We start from the raw sequence: 11,364 nt of genomic DNA, 5'->3' as shown, positions 1-11,364 counted from the left end.
TCTGCAGGCGTGCTGGTTAGAAAATATCATAATCTAAGCACTGAGACAAGAAAAAATAAAATACCGGACAAGACGACGTTATTCTATCTCTTCTTGTTTCACGGTCTGGAATATGAAGCTTTACTACGCCTTTTCTTCAGTTGTGTGAATTTTCCATTTTTAGGAAACGTTCTTTCGTCATCACTGACGCCACCAATACCATTTCGCCAAAAGAAACTTCTCCTGGCCGTGAAAGCCTTCTAGAAAAACCAAAAAGAGAGAAAAAGCAGGTATCCGCTTCCGAATTCCCCCGTACAAAAACGAACTGGCATATGCATTTGGGGTTTACGCAATTACCCTCCCACTTTTGTCCCGTCACAAACTGTGCCGAAATTGAGATCGAATCGCTTTCTTTGCTTTTACTCGTGGGAGCGCGACTTATTCGAGAAACAATAATGCATAAAACGTTTATGTCCTAAAATCCCAGCTGTAGGCGTTAGTTTTATCTTCATCCGCTTGCTGAATCCTATTTATTTTTTTTTTAATATGTGTTCCTTTGTCAATAACCATGCGCTGCTTCCTTTCGAATTATTTGTGGAGCCCTCTGCCTAAATTCTCGCAGAAAATAAGTGCCTGTGACCTGAAGTGTACCCGTTCTGCAAGCTTTTAAAGGATGGTGGGTTAATAAGTTTTTGACGAAGAACAGCATTTAGGTGGAATATTTTATGAAACGCCACAAACGAAATCTTTTACGGCGATGAATAAGGGTGGTAAACCTTCCGTGTTTTTCATTGTAGTGACGCTGGCTGTGCGGTGATAGTTTGACAGAATAAAACGGGCTGAGCGGTTTTAACGGATTCAAGGCATGGGTTTGAATGGATTTATGAACAATATAAAAAAAGTTTACTAAACATATGAAACAAAGTTGTACCTCAATGCCTGGTTTCATTTATTTAGATAAATAATTATTGTTAAATAAATAGAACGATTTATTCTTTGGAAGCATATAGAGCGTCCTATAAACATGGAACACTAATGGACGTAGAGACAGGCACATTTAAGCATTTTGTAACACTTCGAGGCCGGTTCCTTAGTACCTGTCACTGTGAATACCGTCATACTGTCAATTTATATTTCACCAGAGCCCAAAGAGCCGCAGCTCTGACTAGTAGTATGTCATATGGCATGAGCTAATATATTGTTCAAGGACCGCAAGGTAGCAAGAACGCTTCAAATTATTCAAGAAAAAGCGTTCAATATACCAAAAAGGCAAATAAGAAGTATTGTGTTGGGTGTATGTCTATACAGCCTGAAGTTAGTCTGACTCAACGGGTGACTTGTCTCTCAGCTGTAGATGAGCAATTTAGTCAGTGCAGTACAACCACTAGCCTGTGGTCTTTAACATGCACCACTCAGTAGTGATACACGACCGCACGCCGGTACGATACTCTTCCAGATTGAAACGCGCACTTGTGGAGATCAAATTCAAGATCCCTGGGTTCTGCAGCGCAAGCTTTAGCTCCGCGTGCTCCGAGCTGGTGTGCGCTAGCCCACTCGGTCGCCGATCCCCTGCAAAATAAAAAAAAGCTCGAAGCTGCTCCCGAACGTTTATTCCGAGCATATAAAAAAAATTTAAGAAATAATGTATGTACAACATATAAATACAGAGGAACGTGCACAAAATTCATTGATCACGGTGCTTATACAAATGTTCTACCAATGACTTTCAAATAATTTAAATACTTACCAGACAGCCAATTTTTACACCCCTATAATTGCCAGTGTTATCGCAATTTGCGATAGCACCCACCAGGGAATATTCCAGAACTCAGTAAAGGATGTGGTCGTAGCCGTAATACACATTAACATAGCCTATAGGCCAATAGTCTACCGGCTTCCACTTCTTACTTGCCGCAGGATTCGTCTGAACTGCAAGAAAACAAAAACGACGGTATACTCACATTAACCGAAGAGCGTGTTGGTAACATTGACTTGCAACAGAAAGAATGAGACAAACTCGGGACTGTTGCCAATCGAAGGTACTCCGGTTCCACCGAAATTGCGTTATGTCATCACCGCTCTGCTGCAAGACTTGTTCCTCAGAAAAAAAATGCAAACATGACTTTTTCTTTGTTTCTGCTTCATGGTGCATGATGTTGCAACATAGTGTTGCCTTGTATTGGAACTAATTCATATTTCTCCCCGCCTAATTTTTTTTCGTAGTAGAAACGAGTCAGTTTTCTCAGTTGAAACTTCTGAAGTGCTGCGCCCACAATATCTTATCAGATATGCATTATATATAACGGATTAACAAAATAATGCAGGTGCGGAACCTGCCTTCACTGCTGTCTCCGAGTAAGCATTACACAAGCTTTTACAGCGAAGTTGTATATGACTCGCAGGTCGAATTCCTCTCATTACTTCTTTTCATAGTCCTCTCTCAAAAAAAAAAAGAAAAAGAAAAAAAAATTAAGCGATTGAGGCGAAAGTGCATTTCACGCATAAAACACATCACAGCATTCGTTTCAATAAGGAACAAGAAAAAAAACAAGCACCTAACCACCTACTTGATGGTACAGCGCTCCTGAAAAGAATGCATAGCATGTAGAAATTACCGCATGCGTTTCCCGGTGAAGATTACTGTTGTGCAGGCTGCCGCGGCGACGGCAGCTTGCCACGTGGGGAGTGACGTCACCAGCCTTTCACATATAAAAAAGTTTTGGTACAATCATTTACTTTTCTTTCGTCAGTCATTTAATACAGGCATTTTTGTTGTTTACAAGTATGAACTGCCTCCTCCGTCCCAAGCGACTTCCGATCGCTCCGTCTTTGCTAGCCTGTCAATCTTGCTTATGTCACCAGTGCTAGAAAGCAAATGCTACACAGGCAATAAAGTTTGAGATTTAACGACGGCCTTCGGCTACACAATATTATATCTTGGAGGAGGCAAGATGGTTTACAAGAATATTCGAAAATTTTAACAGATCTCGCGCTTCTTCGTTTTTTTTGTTTTTTTTTTTGAAGCTCACCTGGAAAAGAGGTGGTTAAACGTTTCATCCACATTTCAAGCACTGGTGTTAGGTTGGGCTTCGTTCATTATTTTTATGAGTCAAAGGTTCTCTTGAACGTCTAAGACCGGAGTACCGCCTGGTGGCATTTGCCATCAGAAGGGTTCATAGTACAATGGAAAATCGTTGCAGATGATACCATAGCTTCGCTGGCCTAGTCTAGATTAGAGTTCCAACTTTTTCACTTAGAGTCCGCTTTTTTTTTCATATGCATTTTAAATTATTATTTACTTTTGATTAAACACTTTGCGTTCATTTAACCTCTTGATTATTCAATTAGTGGCTGCTCAAACTTTTAAAGTAAGAAGCTGCAATTGCATCTTCTATTCAGAACTAATATATTTTCCTGATGGTACCAATAACCGAGGAGCGGGTAGTATGGAAGGGGCAGTGATATATCAATTTTGTGAGAAAAAAATCTCAATATGCATCATTATTAGTGTCATTGATCGCTTTTTGTTGACGCCACATTAACTTGGCTTCTGTAAATTTGAATAAACCGAATGGGCATTGTGTGTTAGGCTATCTAAGGAGTGCTGGCAGAGAAAGAGAAAGAGAACGCGTAAAAGTGGTGTGGTCCTCTATTGTTTTATGAGACCGATGGCCACCGCTTCTCTCGATCTCTATGCCCTACCCTCTCCTGGCCTCGGCGAATATTGGTATGAAAGTGAGAACCGATTAACGATCGATGACCCAGAGCCGCCACATGTTCTCCCAATTGTCGCGTTTTCAGTCCTGGATTGTCTGTCGTCTCCATGGCCATCTTGTAATGAGATTTTTAAAAAGCAGTGCATTAAGGAGAACGGAAACCTAGAGTTTCAGTGCATACATCGCTTGCCAAAAACACAGATATCGTCATCAGCAAGAACAACAAACTCTAATCTACGAGAAGACGTTAAGGTAAGCTGGGACACCTGCATTCTGCTTTGGCTATACATTGTAACATCATAACCAAGATTTTCTTTTCTTGTGAATAACAGGCGGAACACCCGAATCAAAAGAAAGATTTCGTAGATACGCTGCTACTGAGCATGCACACCGCTAGCTTTGTCTGCACAACTTCAGGATAACTTCCGGAGGCTGTAAGCTAGCGGGATGGCGGGTGTGGTCGCAGCTTTCGGTGCCTTGTCAGCTTACAGGTGAACGGAGTGCACCAACATTCTTCCTCTTAAATACAATATTTTAATTTTACCAGGAGTAACACAATACGGGCGTATGAGAAACGGAAAGTAGTGCTGCAGTACATTTATGAAAAATATCAAAACTATTTCTTTTGTTTTTCTGATAAGTGTACGGAAAAAGTAACGTGAAACTAATTTGTAACGTAATGAGCAAATTGGTCCGTTACTTTTCAGCGAAAGTAATTTGTAACAGTAATTCATTACATTTAGGGCTCGGTAATTTGTAGCTGTGATCCGTTACATTTTTCAAGTAACGAGCACAAATCTGCCTCGGAGACAATAGGGAATTGTAGTAGACCGTTTTTCTCCTCCGCTACGGTATCCGTGAAGAAAATGCCGCAGCTGCGCATGCGCACTGCCAGCCTTGTCTGCATAGTTCACGGTCTCATGGCGGATTACGGAGCGCTATCCGGGGTCTTAGCGGGCTGCGGAACCGGTCTACTACAATTCCCCACTGAAAAAACTATAAAGCTGTCGGTTCTCTTTTTTGTGTGTCTGTGTGTTTTCAACGTGTCTTTTCTTTTGTCCGATCTTGTCCACGTTTCGGCACAAGGCAGACAAACGCTCTGCAAAAAAAAAAAAAAAAAAAGATTTTTTTTGCGTTTTTTTTATTATATTTACATTGTAGGAAATATTGTGCAAGTACGGAGTGAGAGGCATTTTTTTTTCTTCCTTTTTTTGCGACCGGTTCTTGGGCGTTTGTCGCTTGTCGGACGCGTTTTCAAATTTTCAGCAATCTTTTGGCCACTCAAATTTGAATCTTCTGTGGGTGGCCGGCATTCGTAAGTCTGTCCACTGGTTTTAAGATGCTTTTCGACATGCACTTGTCGCACGATTTTTAAAAGCAGTATATTGTGAAGGCAGGTATTGTTAATTCAGACTAATTCCGCCCTTTCTAAATTATGTAATACCGCATGTCAAATATTTTCTTAAAACAAGTGGAACGACTTTCAAATGCCGGCTACCCACAGAAGGTATTAACTTCGGTACCAAAAGATTCCTGAAAAACTTGAAAAAGCGTCCATCAAGTGATGAATTCCAAAGCACCCATAGCAAAAAAAGTGTCCGTCATTCCCTACGTGAGCACAATTTCCTTCAATTTAAAAAAAAATAGAAAAAAAGGGCAGAAGCTGGTGTTTCTTCTGCGCCAGAGTGTTTGCCTGCCCTGTGCCGGAATGTGAACAAGATTGGAAAGAAAAGAAGCAGTGCACAAAGAAGAACCGACAGCTTTTTGTTAACAGTCGAGAATGCGTCGTGTGTTCTATTCCTGTGTTGTGTGACAGGTTCTACATCAAACAGACCGGACAGTGCATTAATGACCGATTAAGAGAACATTAGTGTAATGTAAGAAAACAAATATCTTGTCATCTGCGAATTCATTGCCGTGGCTATATATGTACCCCCCCCCCCCCTACCAGAAAAGCAAAATATTGTCAGTCCACCACGAACGTCCAAGATAATTTACACGACCATTTTTCATTTTTATAATAAAATTCATGGCCTCTTACCTCAAGGCCGTACCCCAAGACTTCTTACCTTAAAGTTTTAACTTCTGAAATAAGCGTAAAACTAGGCATCCATCAATATTTGAGTAAAATTAAATTTTCTTCGGAACACTTCACAATTTGTTCTATAAAATTTGAATGCCTTTTAGCTTGCTATGTTCTGATAAATATTCAGTATTTATTATTAAAATATTTCCCATAAAAATTCAAAAAATGGCAGACAAATAAGCACTGTCTCCATTTTTTAAAATTTAATTATTGCTTTGCGCCTCGAAAATGAAACTGCTTTTTTTTTTTTTTTTTTTTGGCAGCCCCGTATTGTATTACGTATGAAAAATGTTTGATGCTGTATAGCAAAATATTTCACAGCCAAAACAAAGTATAAAGCTGAAAAAAAAAAACTGTTTCGCTGCCCAAACAGTCATCTATTTTACCCTGAGGTGGTCCAGATAAAAATACGAGACATGACGACATTATAAGAATAATTTATTATCTATAAGTTATAAAAATCTCACCAAGAACTTTTTTGACTAAAACCAGAAAATATATTGCTGTTGAGATACCACGTCCCAACCCGGCATTGTTTCTTAGCGCCTCTTAACCGCACAGCACGCCTCCTGACACGAGAGCTGACAAACTTTGCGCGCACGGAAGGAAATTCCTGGTCGGGAATGTGACTTCCGCAGAGGGAGCTGCGTATGCGCATTCCTGACTCGCATGGGGCTTACGTATACAGTCACTTTTTACAGCTAAAAAAGCGCCACGCTCTGCCACGCCCGCTTCCACTCGTCCTTTTATGCTGTAAGGTAAACAAAGGCGGTTATCGTGTGATCGTTGTACATGCCACAAATGCATAGCGGGCTCGTTGCGCCCTTTGTACCCTATGTCAGTTCCTCTCAGTCCCAAACTTCACGCCTAATCGGCCTCGGCATCTCCTGACTGGGGCTTCTGTTCGGGAAGCGTGATGACAATAGAGCGAGATTGCCACTTTCCGTTTCACCTAAACACGGACGGCAGTGGTCACTACGAACAGTTTCAGCCATTCCAGCGTTGTGCACGTATTACATCACCCGCGCCCCGCGCGTCGCTACGCCACTCTCAAAGGTCACGTGAAACTAACACGACATTGGAATGGCTACAGTGACGCCAAGCGTCCGCTGCCATACATCGTTATTTGAAACAGTCTGGTGACCAACTGTAAGAAAGGGCAGAAACACGAGGGGCATTTGTTTCGAACGACCTTCCTATAGACTAGTGCGACCAGGAATCTTCCCAACAAAAAACTTTATTTTTCGTCAGACTTTGGTACTATAACGATGGATGTAGCAGGTGAATCGGCACAGACAAGTCATTCTGCGGTTCGTGCGGATGCTGATGAATGTAAGTAGGACATTCTTATTATTTATTTTTATACTAGGATGCTAGTTGTCTTGTGTTTATTGATCCTAATGTTTCATCGGCTCAGTTCAGTGTCAAAGATTACGGAATTTTCGCTGAGTGGAATTTGTTTTGCTACATCCAACGGGAAGGTTGCTTATGACGTAGTAGGAAAGCAGTGAAGCGTTTGGCAGCAAGGGCCAGTTTTCAAAGTTTTTTTCAGGATCAACTTATGACGCCATATCAGCTGATCACCTGGGCTAAAAATAACAGTGGAGGTACTATTGCAATTCTCTGGGTTACAAAGCAGAAGAAAAGCGAACCGGACTAACTTCATGATTCAGCTCGACGGTCCGTGTCCCCTCTCCCCCCCCCCCCCCCCCCCCAAACCAAAGGGACAAGCAGTTTTCATCACTTCAAGCCAGCATCACCTTTAACGCTACGTGCTGGATTTACGTCCTATTCAGAGACACAGAAAGTTTGAGCTTTAAACTTGTATTTTAAGACTGTTGTCTTATATTTAAAAAAAAACAATAATAATAAATATTACATCGCCAGAATAAACAAAAGGGGCGTGAACCTTCGACTGCCGCATGACCAAGAACATATGGTGCTGCTGTGATCTCTTCAACGCCAAATAGTTCAGGTCGTTTTCATATCGCCTACTCACGGGGCTTCTATTGTGTTGGTTATGTGTGTGCTGACATCGACAAGAGGGACAAATTGCAGTGTGAAACAGCTGACCTTCTGGTGTAATTGCTCCTCCGCCAGCGATAAAAAAACCACAGATAAGACAACGTGTATCAGATCACAAGAGACTCCTCCGTAGCAGACGATGGTTGCAATTGCAGCGATTGGAAAGCCACGGAAGTAGAAACAAGTCCTTTCCTATAAATATCTATACGAAAAAAAATTTCTGCGTCTACCTGCGGTAGACATTCCGCTCAAGGCAAACAATCGTGCGTTTCGTCCGGCCCAAAATGTCGAGAGTTGCGTGCTGTGCGGTGAAGAGGAGCTGAGAAACCAGTCAGGGTTGCAACCCGGCAGCTCCATTTCAACATTTTTTGTCCCTTTAAAAATAAATAATTTTAATTACATTTTCTGTAATAAAAGGCAATAGACTCTTCTTCTAGGGTCGTTATGTTTTGTATTTTTACTTGTACGAACTCTTGGTAGAGTAAACGACTGTTTAGGCAGCAAACTAGAGGATTTGGCACAACTTTAGAATTTCTTTTTTGTGAAGTTTTTGGTTGTACGGTTTCAAACATTTCTATTGCGTAATATATATCCAATAGCTTCCAACAGAAAAGTTATAATTCTCTGGAGCAAAGACATAATTAAAAAAATAAAAATATACTAATTTTTTTTAAATTTCGTTTAATTTTTCAAATATTCATTCAATCAAAATTTCATAACCGTCACAACATAGTAAGCTAAAAGCGGTTCGGATTTTATAAAACAAATTGTGAAGCGTTTCGAAATAAATCTTCTTTAGCTCAATTATCGATTGGTGGTTAGCTTTACGCCCGTTTTAAAAGTAAAAACCTCGCTCACGCCATAACAAAATTGTTCGCGGCAAACACATTTTCGGAAAAAGTTAAGGGCCTTAGGGTGAAAAAGCCATACATTTTTGTTCAAGAACCGGAAATAGTCGAACACAACGTCTGGGATGTTTGAGGTGGAATGAGCCAATGCTGAAAAGGAACGGTCACAAACTAACTGGAGATATAATCGAAGCTACCAAAATAAACTTTGGCCGGAGGCCAGATTCATGAAGAGCTTCTTAGTTTACAGGAACTTAGCTATGAAGTTCGTAAGTTAAGGACATCGTAAGAAGAGGAAAAATCGGTTTTCACCAACGGAAAAACTAGAACTTACCGGTGCTGTTGCTATGGTGACGGCGCCTTCGGCAGCAGGAACAGCCAATCGGAGAGCTCAGCATGGTTCGGAGCAGTTCGGAGCGTGGAACTTCAACAACAAACACAGGCGGCTTTCTGCCACCGCTTGTCTGGGGTTCGTGTCCGTGCAGTCATATGTCGACGTGAACACAATTTAAACGTGCCCGAACGCCGAGGCCGGATGCGTAACCGCCTCTGTTGACTACTACGAACTCGATCGCTATAAGTCAACACAACTGTCAGCATTGGTAAAAGACGCCCGTGTCAGTCGTTAGCAAAGCGACGTAGGTGGAAACGAATTGCCGCGGCGTTTTTTCCGGCCTCGAAGATGCAGGAGCGAGCCGACGTAAAAAAAAAAAATTCATTTGAAGTACGAGAGTACCAGCAGGAGCCACGTGAATACCTGTTCGCACTCGGAGCGGACGCGCGCGTTTGATCGAAGTGCTAGATTCGCGCTGTTCGACCGAGAATTGGTAAGCGCTTCGGGACCGATATTTTAAGATTCCAACTCGATAATGACATGACACTCAGCAAAGAAAGGTTGGGCCGGCATTGCGTAACTCCCACGAACTGTTATAGCTCGACAGTGACGTGCAGTCGCGTCAGAATAAAAATGGCATGCTAATAACAAAGTGTTCATACCGTGTTGCGAAGGTAATCCATACGGCGTTTATTTGAGCTCTATATCACACAAAACAATCAGGTAGAATCGATGAGAGTCCCCTTTCGACGAAAGCGTTCGTCACCGCTGCCTGGGAGAATAAGAAAATGACAAGGGGAGGAGATTATCCTCTTTATATAAAGTTCAGGTCAGCGATCAAGCTAGAATACGGGAAGGGTCCACATGGGTCGCACGGACATATTCCACTCAGCACGCCAGCCGGTCGTGGGCAGACGGTCTTGGCCAAGGACCGTCAGAGCAACGCTGCGCCGAGTCGGAGTCCCTGCTTGGCCTATATTCTGCCGAGTTCGCTTGGTCGGGGTCGGTGGAATAGTGGCCGTTGGAGCTTTTCTTGGGTGTTTGTGGATCCAGCATTCTTGTTCGTCGTGGTCTGTTCCAAGTACTTTTTACTTTTCTTGTTGCTTGAGGTCGGAACGCGCAAGAAGAGCACGTAGAAAAATAAACGTCTGTTGGTTGTCGCGACCAAGTAACAGCGACGCTGTCGGCCATGCAGATTTGATCGTAAAAAGTGCGTAAGACAGCTTCGGAGCTGTCGCAGCAATCTGTCGTAACCTGCGCAATATTTACAAGAATTTCTTTTTGTGAATACGAATTTGTTCTTACGTTTTGTTTTACGCACATTTCTGGCGTAGGATCGTTTCGTGAATCTGGCCTCTGATTCCCGAAATTTTCTTACTACAAAAAGGTCATAAATCAAACTTACGACAAAGTTACGAACTTTGAGTATTCCCGAAGCAAAATGTTTGTAAGCTTTGCGTAAGTTACGACGAAATCTGTAACTTACGCAAAACGTAAGAGCATTTTGCTTCCGGAATACTCAAAAGTTCGTAACTTTGTCTTAAGATAAACTTACGAACTTTCTTGTCGTAAGAAAGTTTCGGGAGTCTGGCCTGCGACTGCGAGACAAATATGCCAGTATGCCCTCTGTTGGTCTCATAAAACAAAGAACTTTGTTTCTTGACGTGCATATTTGGGACCGAATACGACACAACACTGTATAGACCTTTGCAGAAAGAACCCACTGGCCGCCGTCATTTTGCTACTCGAGTGACCCCTACCAGCCAAAACTTTCTGCCACCCGCCTGAGCTGTGGAAACCCGGTCAGCGCTGCCCCCCACCGAATCGCATTGTGCATTCGGAGTTTGCCGGCTTTTCTTGAAAGTTTTTACTTTATTTGCCTCTTCAGAATGCTTACGGGTTATTTATTTATTTATTTTATTAATTTTATGCTTGCGGGTTTTGTGTTATCTTCCACTGTGAAAACCAGGGAATACCAGAGCTCGTAGCCTGCTCGGCCTTCGCAGGAAACGAGCGAAGAGAGTGAACGTCAAGCAGCCCGCGACGCGGGCCGTTTGACGTTCTTCGAGGATTATTTTCGTTTGGATAATCTCCGAAAAACCTTTTCGGCGATGTTTCCGGTCTTGGCGAGAAGTAGCTGATAGTGTCCGGGGTATGGCGACTGAATAGGCACTTTTGTTCGTTTGCTTTAGTGCTGTGTAAGAAAATAATCACTCTTCAAAACGTACCCGAATTCTTTCTCAAATCCTGTTCAGATAACGCGGCACCGTGAGGTACGTACAATACATGCTGTTCGATTGATGAGACTCGTTGAATGTCACGTTGTGAGCGGGGAATGCCCATGCAGTTCGGTTATCCTGTGGTGTGGTCTATATT

This window comes from Ixodes scapularis, unplaced genomic scaffold (genome assembly GCF_016920785.2).
Source record: "Ixodes scapularis isolate PalLabHiFi unplaced genomic scaffold, ASM1692078v2 PGA_scaffold3__209_contigs__length_174095766, whole genome shotgun sequence".
Lineage (NCBI taxonomy): Eukaryota > Metazoa > Arthropoda > Arachnida > Ixodida > Ixodidae > Ixodes > Ixodes scapularis.
The sequence above is the reverse complement of the archived record's forward strand: the minus strand, read 5'-3'. Positions refer to the sequence as shown.